The following is a 16036-nucleotide window of genomic DNA, read 5'->3' as shown; positions in this document are numbered from 1 at the left end:
AAATGAATTATTTTTAAAATGGAGTACACCTTACTTCCAAACTTAAATTCGTAGACCAATAAAGATCATGTGGGATTTAGATAAAGGCACTTATATTGTTAAACTGTTAGTCAAGTTAGTATGGTATTTCACTAAAAGATCTTTAATTGTCGAAAATAAATATTCCAAGGAAACTTTTGTTCCATATTAAGTAAAAGAATGCGCAGCGGAGCGGGCCCGGGTCGGCTACTCTTATATAAAAATCAATTTGAGTTTGTTTGTAGGCTTGTTTGTTTGTGTGTTCCTTATAAACTCAGAAATGACTGAACCTATTTTCTTGAAATTTTCACTGATGATCGTGCAAAATTTCATTCCAATTGGATAAGAATTGCGCACTCTAGAGACTCAAGAAGTCAAGACCCAAGATCGGTTTATAAAGCAGCTATATCAGGTTATGAACCGATTTGAACAATACTTGGCACAGTTGTTGGATATCATAACGAAACACGTCGTGCAAAATTTCATTCCAATCGGATAAGAATTGCGCACTCTAGAGGCTCAAGAAGTCAAGACCCAAGATCGGTTTATATGGCAGCTATATCAGGTTATGAACCGATTTGAACCATACTTGGCACAATTGTTGGATATTATAACAAAACACGTAGTGCAAAATTTCATTCCAATCGGATAAGAATTGTGCACTATAGAAGCTCAAGAAATCAAGACCCAAGATCGGTTTATATGGCAGCTATATCAGGTTATGGACCGATTTGAACCATACTTAGCACAGTTGTTGGATATAATAACGAAACACGTAGTGCAAAATTTCATTCCAATCGGATAAGAATAGCGCACTCTAGAAGCTCAAGAAGTCAAGACCCAAGATCGGTTTATATGGCAGCTATATCAGGTTATGAACCGATTTGAACCATACTTAGCACAGTTGTTGGATATCATAACAAAACACGTCGTGCAAAATTTCATTCCAATCGGATAAGAATTGCGCACTCTAGAGGCTCAAGAAGTCAAGACCCAAGATCGGTTTATATGGCAGCTATATCAGGTTATGAACCGATTTGAACCATACTTGGCACAGTTGTTGGATATAATAACGAAACACGTCGTGCAAAATTTCATTCAAATCGGATAAGAATTGCGCACTCTAGAAGCTCAAGAAGTCAAGACCCAAGATCGGTTTATATGGCAGCTATATCAGGTTATGAACCGATTTGAACCATACTTGGCACAATTGTTGGATATTATAACAAAACACGTAGTGCAAAATTTCATCCCAATCGGATAAGAATTCCGCACTCTAGAGCCTCAAGAAGTCAAGACCCTAGATCGGTTTATATGGCAGCTATATCAGGTTATGAACCGATTTGAACCATACTTGGCACAGTTGTTGGATATCATAACAAAACACGTCGTGCAAAATTTCATCCCAATCGGATAAGAATTGCGCACTCTAGAGGCTCAAGAATTCAAGACCCAAGATCGGTTTATATGGCAGCTATATCAAAACATGGACCGATATGGCCCATTTACAATACCAACCGACCTACACTAATAAAAAGTATTTGTGCAAAATTTCAAGCGGCTAGCTTTACTCCTTCGGAAGTTAGCGTGCTTTCGACAGACAGACGGACGGACGGACGGACATGGCTAGATCGACATAAAATTTCATGACGATCAAGAATATATATACTTTATGGGGTCTCAGACCAATATTTCGAGTAGTTACAATCAGAATGACGAAATTAGTATACCGCCCATCTTATGGTGGAGGGTATAAAAATCAATTTGTGTTTGTTTGTTTTTTGTATGTTTGTGTGTTCCTTATAGACTCAGAAACGGCTGAACCGATTTTCTTGAAATTTTCACAGATGGTGCATAAGGACTCCGTGGTGAAAATAGAGTACTACATTTTTGATATCTGAAGGGGGGGCGGACCCTCCCCCTTACCCTAATTTTCAGAAACCCCAGATCTCGGAGATGGGTGGTGCGATTTAAACGAAATCTTGTGTGATCCCATATAGTACGCTAAAAATAACAAGTAGAAAGGCGTTAAGTTCGGCCGGACCGAATTTTGGATACCCACCACCCCGGGTATATATGTAAACCACCTTTCATCAAAATTCGGTGAAAAAAAGCCGAACATAAGTCACTGTGTCAAATTTCAGTGGAATCGGATTGTAAATGCGCCTTTTATGGGGCCAAGACTTTAAATCGAGATATCGGTCTACATGGCAGCTTTATCCAAATCTGGACCGATTTTGGCCACGTTGCATAAACATGTCGAAGAGCCTAACACAAAGCACTGTCCCAAATTTTGGCGAAATCGGACAATAAATGCCTTTTTTATGGGCCCTAAACCTTAAATCCAGAGATCGGTCTATATGGCAGCTATATTCAAATCTGGACCGATCTGGGCAAAATTGAAGAAGGACGTCGAAGAGCCTAACTAAACTCACTGTCTCAAATTTCAGCGACATCGGACAATAAATGCGTCATTTATGGCCCCAAAACCTAAAACCTAGATATCGGTTTATATGGCAGCTATATCCAAATCTGGACCGATCTGTGCGATATTGCAGAAGTATGTCAAGGGGCTTAACTTAACTCACTGTTCCAAATTTCGGCGACATCGGACAATAAATGAGCATTTTATGGGCCCTAAACTATAAATCAAGAAATCGGTCTATATGGCAGCTATATCCAAATTTGAGCCGATCTGGACCAAATTGAAGAAATATGTCAAAGGGTCTAACACAACTCACTGTCCCAAATTTCAGCAAAATCGGATAATGAATGTGGCTTTTATGTGCCTTACACCATACATCGGAGGATCGATCCATATGGCAGCTATATCCAAATCTGGACCGATCTGAGTCAAATTAGCGAAGGATGTTGATAGGCTTTACACAATTCACTGTCTCGAATTCCATCAAAATCGGATAATAAATGTGGCTTTTGTAGGCCTAAGACCCTATACCGGAGGATCGGTCTATATGGCAGCTATATCCAAATCTGGACCGATCTGAGCCAAATTGACGAAGGATGTCGAAGGGCCTAACACAACTCACTGTCTTAAATTTCATCAAAATCGGATAACAAATGTGGCTTTTATGGGCCTAAGACCCTAAATCGGCGGATCGGTCTATATGGGGACTATATCAAGATATAGTCCGATATAGCCCATCTTCGAACTTAACCTGCTTATGGACAATCTGTGCAAAATTTCAGCTTAATATCTCTATTTTTAAAGACTGTAGCGTGATTTCAACAGACAGACGGACGGACATGTCTAGATCGTCTTAGATTTTTACGCTGATCAAGAATATATATACTTTATAGGGTCGGAATCCTTCGGTGGTGGGCATAAAAATTTGGTATCCAAATTTCGGATTGGGTACCTAGGGGGTTGCCCCACCCTAAAACCTAAAACTGTTAGTCAAGTTAGCATGGTATTTCACTAAAAGATCTTTAATTGTCGAAAATAAATATTGCAAGGAAACTTTTGTTCCATATAAAGTAAAAGAAGGCGCAGCGGATCGGGCCCGGGTCAGCTAGTAAAGTATATATATTCTTGATCGTCATGACATTTTAAGTCGATCTTGCCATGTCCATCCGCCTGTCCGTCCCTCCGTCCGTCTGTCTGTCGAAAATTTTGCATAAATACTTCTTATTAGTGTAGGTCGGTTGGTATTGTAAATGGGCTATATCGGTCCATGTTTTGATATAGCTGCTATATAAACCGATCTTAGGTCTTGACTTCTTGAGCCTCTAGAGTGCGCAATTCTTGTCCGATTGGAATGAAATTTTGCACGACGTGTTTTGTTATGATATTCATCAACTGTGCCAAGTATGGATCACATCGCTCCATAACCTGATATAGCTGTCATATAAACCGATCTTGGGTCTTGACTTCTTGAGACTCTAGAGTGTGCAATTCTTGTCCGATTGGAATGAAATTTTGTACGACGGATTCTCTCATGACCATCAACATACGTGTTTGTTATGGTCTAAATCGGTCTATAGCCCGATACAGCTCCCATATAAATCGATCTCTCTATTTTATTTCTTGAGCCATAAAGGACGCAATTCTTATTCGAATTGGCTGACATTTTACACAGGTCTCCAACATGTAATAATATAATAATGGCAGAGCAAATCTTTTCTTATATCCTTTTTTGCCTAAGAAGAGATGCCGGGAGAAGAACTCGGCAAATGCGATCCATGGTGGAGGGTATGTAATATTCGGCCCGGCCGAACTTAGTACGCTTTTACATGTTTCTTATATCCTTTTTTGCCTAAGAGGAGATGCCGGGAAAAGAACTCGACAAATTCGATCCATGGTGGTGGGTTTATAAGATTCCGCGCGGCCGAACTTAGCACGCTTTTACTTGTTTTTTTCTTTCATTCGCACATGACTAACTAGTTTTTTGCACTTTTGATGAGTAAGCATTATGCTATAACATATTTATAAACCAAATAAATTGATAATAAATTCTTTTTATTGTTTTTATACCCTCCACCATAGGATGGGGGGTATACTAATTTCGTCATTCCGATTGTAACTACTCGAAATATTCGTCTGAGACCCCATAAAGTATATATATTCTTGATCGTCGTGAAATTTTATGTCGATCTAGCCATGTCCGTCCGTCTGTCCGTCCGTCCGTCTGTCTGTCGAAAGCACGCTAACTTCCGAAGGAGTAAAGCTAGCCGCTTGAAATTTTGCACAAATACTTCTTATAAGTGTAGGTCGGTTGGTATTGTAAATGGGCCATATCGGTCCATGTTTTGATATAGCTGCCATATAAACCGATCTTGGGTCTTGATTTCTTGAGCCTCTAGAGTGCGCAATTCTTATCCGATTGGGATGAAATTTTGCACGACGTGTTTTGTTATGATATCCAACAACTGTGCCAAGTATGGTTCAAATCGGTTCATAACCTGATATAGCTGCCATATAAACCGATCTTGGGTCTTGACATCTTGAGCCTCTAGAGTGCGCAATTTTTAACCGATTGGAATTAAATTTTGCACGACGTGTTTTTTTGTGATATCCAACATCTGTGCCAAGTATGGTTCAAATCGGTTCATAACCTGATATAGCTGCCATATAAACCGATCTTGGGTCTTGACTTCTTGAGCCTCTAGAGTGCGCAATTCTTATCCGATTGGAATGGAATTTTGCACGACGTGTTTTGTTACGATATCCAACAACTGTGCCAAGTATGGTTTAAATCGGTCCATAACCTTATATAGCTGTCATATAAACCGATCTTGGGTCTTGAATTCTTGAGACTCTAGAGGGCGCAATTCTTATCCAATTTGAATGAATTTTGGCACGTAGTATTAAGTTATGATATCTAACAACTGTGCCAAATATGGTTCAAATCGGTTTATAACCTGATATAGCTGTCATATAAACAGATCTGGGGACTTGACTTCTTGAGCTTCTAGAGGGCTCAATTTCTATCCGATTTGGCTGAAATTTCGCAAGATGTTTTTTATTGTTACTTTCAACAACTATGTTAAATAAAGTACAAGTCGGTTCATAACCTGATATAGCTGCCATATAAACCGATCTGGGATCTTGACTACTTGAGCCTCTAGATGTCGCAATTATTATCCGATTTGCCTGAAATTTTGTACGACGGATTCTCTCATGGCCATTAACATATGTGTTTATTATGGTATGAATTGGTCTATAGGCCGATACAACTCCCATATAAATCGATTTCTCTCTTTTACTGCTTGAGCCCACAAAGGGCGCAATTCTTATTCGAATTGGCTGACATTTTACACAGGTCTCCAACATATAATTTAATTGTGGTCCAAACTGGACCATATCTTGATATCGCTCTAATAGCAGAGCAAATCTTTTCTTATATCCTTTTTTTTGCCTAAGAAGAGATGCCGGGAAAAGAACTCGACAAATGCGATCCATGGTGGAGGGTATATAAGATTCGGCCCGGCCGAACTTAGCACGCTTTTACTTGTTTTTTCTGCTTTAAAACCACTATCCGAATGAAAATTATATGTTTATATTTAGGTAATAACTTTTTTGATAGCCGGAACCTTCACAGGGATCACAATAAAGGGATTGCAATGAGAAGACCAACCGTCTCTCATGACTGCTAGATTCGAACTCCACCCTAAAAATATATTAGAGAGTTTAAGAAGGCGCAGCGGAGCGGGCCCGGTTCGGCTAGTACACTATATCGGACAATTTCTTGATATATCCCCATTATAGATCGATCTCTCAATTTAAAGTATTGGGCCTATAAAAGGAGCATTAGTTATTAGCTGAAATTTGGTAGAAAGACCTATGTTATAATTTTCATTCTATGGTTCAGATCGGTCTATATTTAGATATAGCTGCCATATAGACCTATCTCCCGATTTATGGTCTTTTGCATTAAAAGGCACATTTATTTTAAGATTATGCTGAAATTTGGCACTATTTGTTGCGTTGGCTCTTTGACATTTGCACCGATTGTGGTTAAAATATATATATGGATATAGCTGCCATATAGACCCATCTCCCTCTTTAATGTCTTTGACCAGTAAAAGACGCATTTATTATACGAATTCTCTGAAATTCTGTAAAATATAGTACGTACCCAGTATGACCAAGATCGGCCATATAGACTAATCTCCCGATTTAAAGTCTTGAGCCCAAACAATAAAAGCTTTCTAAGTTCGGCCGGGCCGAATCTTGGGAACCCACCACCATGGTTTCTGCTACAAATTTATATAAAATAAACTAAGTTGTAGGGCATAATTTTATCCTACATACCAAACTTCTGTCAAACCAGCAAAAGTTAAAGCTTCTAGGAAGGATGATCGAGAGACGGGTTTACATGGGATACATGTTATAGACCGATTTTGACCGTACTACGCACAGTTTTTGAAAGTCATAAAAGAATACCATATACAAAATTTCAGCCAAATCGAATAAAAATTGTGGCTTCCAGGGACTGAAGAAGTCAAATCGATTTGGACCGTACTTGGCACAGTTGTTGGAAGTCATAACGGAACAATGACCAAAAGTTACGGAACACGGAACCCCGATCTATCAATAAATATAGCCCATTTGCAATACCCAACGACCTTCATTGATATAAATTATCTGTGCAAAGCGGCTAGTGTGACGCGTTCGACCTCTATCGTGATTTCGACAATCGAACGGACGGATATGGCTAGATCGAATTAGAATGTCGAGACAATTACAAACGGAAAGACTAGATTAGTATACCCCAATCCTATGGATGGTGGTTAAAAAAGGAGCATTTATTTACTATCCGATTTCGCTGAAATTTAGCATAGTGAACTGCGGTAGGCTCTGCGATATCCGTCCTCAATATGGAGTAGCTCGGTTTTTATTGGGATATAGCTGCCATATAGACCGATATCCCTATTAAAATTCTTGGGCACATAAAAGCCGAATTTATTTTCCGAATTTGCTGAATTCGTCTAACACCAAATGAGCCCTAATCCGCTTTATAGAGGGTCTTAACACTCAATTTTTATACCTTCCACAAAAAGATGGGGGGTATACTAATTTCGTCATTCTGATTGTAACTACTCGAAATATTCGTCTGAGACCCCATAAAGTATATATATTCTTGATCGTCGTGAAATTTTATGTCGATCTAGCCATGTCCGTCCGTCCTTCCGTCTGTCTGTCGAAAGCACGCTAACTTCCGAAGGAGTAAAGCTAGCCGCTTGAAATTTTGCACAAATACTTCTTATTAGTGTAGGTCGGTTGGTATTGTAAATGGGCCATATCGGTCCATGTTTTGATATAGCTGCCATATAAACCGATCTTGGGTCTTGACTTCTTGAGCCTCTAGAAGGCGCAATTATCGTCCGATTTAACTGAAATTTTGCAAGTAGTGTTTTGGCATTACTTTCAACAACTGTGCTAAGTATGATTTCAATCGGTTCATAATCTGGTATAGCTGTCATATAAACCGATCTTGGATCTTGACTTCTTGAGCCTTTAGAGGTCGCAATTATTATCAGATTTGCCTGAAATTTTGTACGACGGATTCTTTCATGACCATCAATATACGTGTTTATTATGGTCTGAATCGGTCCATAGCCCGATACAGCTCCCATATAAATCGATCTCCATATTTTACTTTTTGAGCTCACAAAGAGCGCAATTCTTATTCGAATTGGCTGACATTTTACACAGGTCTCCAGGTCTCGCTCTAATAGCAGAGCAAATCTTTTCTTTTATCCTTTTTATACCTTCCACCATAAGATGGGGGGTATACTAATTTCGTCATTCTGTTTGTAACTACTCGAAATATTCGTCTGAGACCCCATAAAGTATATATATTCTTGATCGTCGTGAAATTTTATGTCGATCTAGCCATGTCCGTCCGTCTGTCCGTCCGTCCGTCCGTCCGTCCGTCCGTCTGTCTGTCGAAAGCACGCTAACTTCCGAAGGAGTAAAGCTAGCCGCTTGAAATTTTGCACAAATACTTCTTATTAGTGTAGGTCGGTTGGTATTGTAAATGGGCCATATCGGTCCATGTTTTGATATAGCTGCCATATAAACCGATCTTGGGTCTTGACTTCTTGAACCTCTAGAGTGCGCAATTCTTATCCGATTGGCACGAAATTTTGCACGACGTGTTTTGTTATGACATCCAACAACTGTGCCAAGTATGGTTGAAATCGGTTTATAATCTGATATAGCTGCCATATAAACCGATCTTGGGTCTTGACTTCTTGAGCCTCTAGAGTGCGCATTTCTTATCCGATTTGAATGAATTTTTGGCACGACGTGTTTTGTTATGATGTCCAACAACTGTGCCAAGTATGGTTCAAATCGGTTCATAATCTGATATAGCTGCCATATAAACCGATCTTGGGTCTTGACTTCTTGAGCCTCTAGAGTGCCCAATTCTTATCCGATTTGAATGAATTTTGGCACGACGTGTTTTGTTATGATATCCAACAACTGTGCTAAATATGGTTCAAATCGGTCCATAATCTGATATAGCTGGCATATAAACCGATCTTGGGTCTTGAATTCTTGAGCCTCTAGAGTGCGCAATTCTTATCCGATTGGAATGAAATCTTGCACGACGTGTTTTGTTATGATATTCAACAACTGTGCCAAGTATGGTCCTAATCGGTCCATAACCTGATATAGCTGCCATATAAACCGATCTTGGGTCTTGACTTCTTAAGCCTCTAAAGTGCGCAATTCTTATCAGATTGGAATGAAATTTTGCACGACATGTTTTTTTTATGATATCCAACAAGTGTGCCAAAAATGGTTCAAATCGGCTCATAAACTGATATAGCTGTCATATAAACAGATTTGGGGACTTGACTTCTTGAGCTTCTAGAGGACGCAATTCCTACCTGATTTGGCTGAAATTTTGCATGACGTTTTTTATTTATTTTTTATTTTTTCTTTCAACCACTGTGTCAAATAAGGTTTAAATCGGTTCATAACCTGATATAGCTGCCATGTAAACCGATCTGGGATCTTGACTTCTTGAGCCTCTTGAAGTCGCAATTATTATCCGATTTGCCTGAAATTTTATACGATGGATCCTCTCTTGACCATCAACATACGTGTTGATTATGGTCTAAATCTGTTTATAGCCCCATACAGCTCCCATATAAATCGATCTCTCTATTTTACTTCTTGAGCCCCCAAAGGGCACAATTCTTACTCGAATTGGCTGACATTTTACACAGGCCTCCAACATATAATTTAATTGTGGTCCAAACCGGACCATATCTTGATATCGCTCTAATAGCAGAGCAAATCTTTTCTTATATCACTTTTTGCCTAAGAAGAGATGTCGGGAAAAGAACTCGACAACTGCGCTCCATGGAGGAGGGTATATAAGATTCGGCCCGGCCGAACTTAGCACGCTTTTACTTGTTTATTTTTTCTTTCAACCACTGTGTCAAATAAGGTTTAAATCGGTTCATAACCTGATATAGCTGCCATGTAAACCGATCTGGGATCTTGACTTCTTGAGCCTCTTGAAGTCGCAATTATTATCCGATTTGCCTGAAATTTTATACGATGGATCCTCTCTTGACCATCAACATACATGTTGATTATGGTCTAAATCTGTTTATAGCCCCATACAGCTCCCATATAAATCGATCTCTCTATTTTACTTCTTGAGCCCCCAAAGGGCGCAATTCTTACTCGAATTGGCTGACATTTTACACAGGCCTCCAACATATAATTTAATTGTGGTCCAAACCGGACCATATCTTGATATCGCTCTAATAGCAGAGCAAATCTTTTCTTATATCGCTTTTTGCCTAAGAAGAGATGTCGGGAAAAGAACTCGACAACTGCGCTCCATGGTGGAGGGTATATAAGATTCGGCCCGGCCGAACTTAGCACGCTTTTACTTGTTTTTGCCTAAGAAGAGATGCCGGGAAAAGAACTTGACAAATGCGATCCATGGTGGAGGGTATATAGGATTCAGCCCGGCCGAACTTAGCACGCTTTTACTTGTTTTTTTTTTTCGAAGACTTCCAACAATCCTGCAAAGTATGGTTTAAGTCGGTCAATAACCTGGTATAGCTCCCTAATAAATAGATCTCACGATTTGACCATTCTGAAAGCAGAAATTTTTGACCGTTTTGACTAAAATTTTGCATGCAGTTGTTTGTTATAATTTGCAGCATCCATGGTAGATATTGTCCAAATATGTGTATAACCAGATATAGCTCCCATATAAACCGAAATCCCGATGAAACTTCTAGGGCCATAGAAAGATAGCTTGTGTACATTTCCAGCAGAATTCATGGTGGTGGATTCCCAAGAGTCGACCCGGCCGATAATGTATTTACTTGTTATACCCTCCACCATAAGATGGGGGGTATACTAATTTCGTCATTCTGTTTGTAACTACTCGAAATATTCGTCTGAGACCCCATAAAGTATATATATTCTTGATCGTCGTGACATTTTATGTCGATCTAGCCATGTCCGTCCGTCTGTCCGTCCGTCTGTCCGTCCGTCCGTCCGTCCGTCCGTCTGTCTGTCGAAAGCACGCTAACTTCCGAAGGAGTAAAGCTAGCAGCTTGAAATTTTGCACAAATACTTCTTATTAGCGTAGGTCGGTTGGTATTGTAAATGGGCCATATCGGTCCATGTTTTGATATAGCTGCCATATAAACCGATCTTGGGTCTTGATTTCTTGAGCCTCTAGAGTGCGCAATTCTTATCCGATTGGAATGAAATTTTGCACGACGTGTTTTGTTACGACATCCAACAACTGTGCCAAGTATGGTTCAAATCGGTCCATAACCTGATATAGCTGCCATATAAACCGATCTTGGGTCTTGACTTCTTGAGCCTCTAGAGTGCACAATTCTTATCCGATTGGAATGAAATTTTGCACGATGTGTTTTGCTAGGATATCCAACAACTGCGCCAAGTATGGTTTAAATCGGTCCATAACCTGATATAGCTGCCATATAAACCGATCTTGGGTCTTGACTTCTTGAGCCTCTAGAGTGCGCAATTCTTATCCGATCAGAATGAAATTTTGCACGACGTGTTTTGTTATTATATCCAACAACAGTGCCAAGTATGGTTCAAATCGGTTCATAACGTGATATAGCTGCCATATAAACCGATCTTGGGTCTTGACTTCTTGAGCCTCTAGAGTGCGCAATTCATATCCGATTGAAATGAAATTTTGCACGACGTATTTTGTTATTATATCCAAAAACTGTCAAATCGGTCCATAACCTGATATAGCTGCCATATAAACCGATCTTGGGTCTTGACTTCTTGAGCCACTAGAGGGCGCAATTCTTATCCGATTGGAATGGAATTTCGCACGACGTGTTTTGTTATGATACCCAACAACTGTGCCAAGTATGGTTTAAATCGGTCCATAACCTGATATAGCTGCCATATAAACCGATCTTGGGTCTTGACTTCTTGAGCCTCTAGAGGCCACAATTCTTATCCGATCTGAATGAATTTTTGCACGAAGTATTTCGTTATGATATCCAACAACTGTGCCAAGTATGGTTGAAATTGATCCATAACCTGATATAGCTGTCATATAAACAGATCTGGGGATTTGACTTCTTGAGCTTCTAGAGGGCGCAATTCCTATCCGATTTGGCTGAAATTTTGCATGACGTATGAGTGCACAATTCTTATCCGATTGGAATGAAATTTTGCACGATGTGTTTTGCTAGGATATCCAACAACTGTGCCAAGTATGGTTTAAATCGGTCCATAACCTGATATAGCTGCCATATAAACCGATCTTGGGTCTTGACTTCTTGAGCCTCTAGAGTGCCCAATTCTTATCCGATCAGAATGAAATTTTGCACGACGTGTTTTGTTATTATATCCAACAACTGTGCCAAGTATAGTTTAAATCGGTTCATAACGTGATATAGCTGCCATATAAACCGATCTTGGGTCTTGATTTCTTGAGCCTCTAGAGTGCGCAATTCATATCCGATTGAAATGAAATTTTGCATGACGTATTTTGTTATTATATCCAAAAACTGTCAAATCGGTCCATAACCTGATATAGCTGCCATATAAACCGATCTTGGGTCTTGACTTCTTGAGCCACTAGAGGGCGCAATTCTTATCCGATTGGAATGGAATTTCGCACGACGTGTTTTGTTATGATACCCAACAACTGTGCCAAGTATGGTTTAAATCGGTCCATAACCTGATATAGCTGCCATATAAACCGATCTTGGGTCTTGACTTCTTGAGCCTCTAGAGGCCACAATTCTTATCCGATCTGAATGAATTTTTGCACGAAGTATTTCGTTATGATATCCAACAACTGTGGCAAGTATGGTTGAAATTGTTCCATAACCTGATATAGCTGTCATATAAACAGATCTGGGGATTTGACTTCTTGAGCTTCTAGAGGGCGCAATTCCTATCCGATTTGGCTGAAATTTTGCATGACGTATTTTATTATACCCTCCACCATAAGATGGGGGGTATACTAATTTCGTCATTCTGTTTGTAACTACTCGAAATATTCGTCTGAGACCCCATAAAGTATATATATTCTTGATCGTCGTGACATTTTATGTCGATCTAGCCATGTCCGTCCGTCTGTCCGTCCGTCCGTCCGTCCGTCTGTCTGTCGAAAGCACGCTAACTTCCGAAGGAGTAAAGCTAGCCGCTTGAAATTTTGCACAAATACTTCTTATTAGCGTAGGTCGGTTGGTATTGTAAATGCGCCATATCGGTCCATGTTTTGATATAGCTGCCATATAAACCGATCTTGGGTCTTGATTTCTTGAGCCTCTAGAGTGCGCAATTCTTATCCGATTGGAATGAAATTTTGCACGACGTGTTTTGTTACGACATCCAACAACTGTGCCAAGTATGGTTCAAATCGGTCCATAACCTGATATAGCTGCCATATAAACCGATCTTGGGTCTTGACTTCTTGAGCCTCTAGAGTGCACAATTCTTATCCGATTGGAATGAAATTTTGCACGATGTGTTTTGCTAGGATATCCAACAACTGCGCCAAGTATGGTTTAAATCGGTCCATAACCTGATATAGCTGCCATATAAACCGATCTTGGGTCTTGACTTCTTGAGCCTCTAGAGTGCGCAATTCTTATCCGATCAGAATGAAATTTTGCACGACGTGTTTTGTTATTATATCCAACAACAGTGCCAAGTATGGTTCAAATCGGTTCATAACGTGATATAGCTGCCATATAAACCGATCTTGGGTCTTGACGTCTTGAGCCTCTAGAGTGCGCAATTCATATCCGATTGAAATGAAATTTTGCACGACGTATTTTGTTATTATATCCAAAAACTGTCAAATCGGTCCATAACCTGATATAGCTGCCATATAAACCGATCTTGGGTCTTGACTTCTTGAGCCACTAGAGGGCGCAATTCTTATCCGATTGGAATGGAATTTCGCACGACGTGTTTTGTTATGATACCCAACAACTGTGCCAAGTATGGTTTAAATCGGTCCATAACCTGATATAGCTGCCATATAAACCGATCTTGGGTCTTGACTTCTTGAGCCTCTAGAGGCCACAATTCTTATCCGATCTGAATGAATTTTTGCACGAAGTATTTCGTTATGATATCCAACAACTGTGCCAAGTATGGTTGAAATTGATCCATAACCTGATATAGCTGTCATATAAACAGATCTGGGGATTTGACTTCTTGAGCTTCTAGAGGGCGCAATTCCTATCCGATTTGGCTGAAATTTTGCATGACGTATGAGTGCACAATTCTTATCCGATTGGAATGAAATTTTGCACGATGTGTTTTGCTAGGATATCCAACAACTGTGCCAAGTATGGTTTAAATCGGTCCATAACCTGATATAGCTGCCATATAAACCGATCTTGGGTCTTGACTTCTTGAGCCTCTAGAGTGCGCAATTCTTATCCGATCAGAATGAAATTTTGCACGACGTGTTTTGTTATTATATCCAACAACTGTGCCAAGTATAGTTTAAATCGGTTCATAACGTGATATAGCTGCCATATAAACCGATCTTGGGTCTTGATTTCTTGAGCCTCTAGAGTGCGCAATTCATATCCGATTGAAATGAAATTTTGCATGACGTATTTTGTTATTATATCCAAAAACTGTCAAATCGGTCCATAACCTGATATAGCTGCCATATAAACCGATCTTGGGTCTTGACTTCTTGAGCCACTAGAGGGCGCAATTCTTATCCGATTGGAATGGAATTTCGCACGACGTGTTTTGTTATGATACCCAACAACTGTGCCAAGTATGGTTTAAATCGGTCCATAACCTGATATAGCTGCCATATAAACCGATCTTGGGTCTTGACTTCTTGAGCCTCTAGAGGCCACAATTCTTATCCGATCTGAATGAATTTTTGCACGAAGTATTTCGTTATGATATCCAACAACTGTGCCAAGTATGGTTGAAATTGTTCCATAACCTGATATAGCTGTCATATAAACAGATCTGGGGATTTGACTTCTTGAGCTTCTAGAGGGCGCAATTCCTATCCGATTTGGCTGAAATTTTGCATGACGTATTTTATTATACCCTCCACCATAAGATGGGGGGTATACTAATTTCGTCATTCTGTTTGTAACTACTCGAAATATTCGTCTGAGACCCCATAAAGTATATATATTCTTGATCGTCGTGACATTTTATGTCGATCTAGCCATGTCCGTCCGTCTGTCCGTCCGTCCGTCCGTCCGTCTGTCTGTCGAAAGCACGCTAACTTCCGAAGGAGTAAAGCTAGCCGCTTGAAATTTTGCACAAATACTTCTTATTAGCGTAGGTCGGTTGGTATTGTAAATGGGCCATATCGGTCCATGTTTTGATATAGCTGCCATATAAACCGATCTTGGGTCTTGATTTCTTGAGCCTCTAGAGTGCGCAATTCTTATCCGATTGGAATGAAATTTTGCACGACGTGTTTTGTTACGACATCCAACAACTGTGCCAAGTATGGTTCAAATCGGTCCATAACCTGATATAGCTGCCATATAAACCGATCTTGGGTCTTGACTTCTTGAGCCTCTAGAGTGCACAATTCTTATCCGATTGGAATGAAATTTTGCACGATGTGTTTTGCTAGGATATCCAACAACTGCGCCAAGTATGGTTTAAATCGGTCCATAACCTGATATAGCTGCCATATAAACCGATCTTGGGGCTTGACTTCTTGAGCCTCTAGAGTGCGCAATTCTTATCCGATCAGAATGAAATTTTGCACGACGTGTTTTGTTATTATATCTAACAACAGTGCCAAGTATGGTTCAAATCGGTTCATAACGTGATATAGCTGCCATATAAACCGATCTTGGGTCTTGACTTCTTGAGCCTCTAGAGTGCGCAATTCATATCCGATTGAAATGAAATTTTGCACGACGTATTTTGTTATTATATCCAAAAACTGTCAAATCGGTCCATAACCTGATATAGCTGCCATATAAACCGATCTTGGGTCTTGACTTCTTGAGCCACTAGAGGGCGCAATTCTTATCCGATTGGAATGGAATTTCGCAC

The sequence above is a fragment of the Stomoxys calcitrans genome, chromosome 1 (assembly GCF_963082655.1).
Source record: "Stomoxys calcitrans chromosome 1, idStoCalc2.1, whole genome shotgun sequence".
NCBI lineage: Eukaryota > Metazoa > Arthropoda > Insecta > Diptera > Muscidae > Stomoxys > Stomoxys calcitrans.
Note: the sequence above shows the minus strand (reverse complement) of the source record.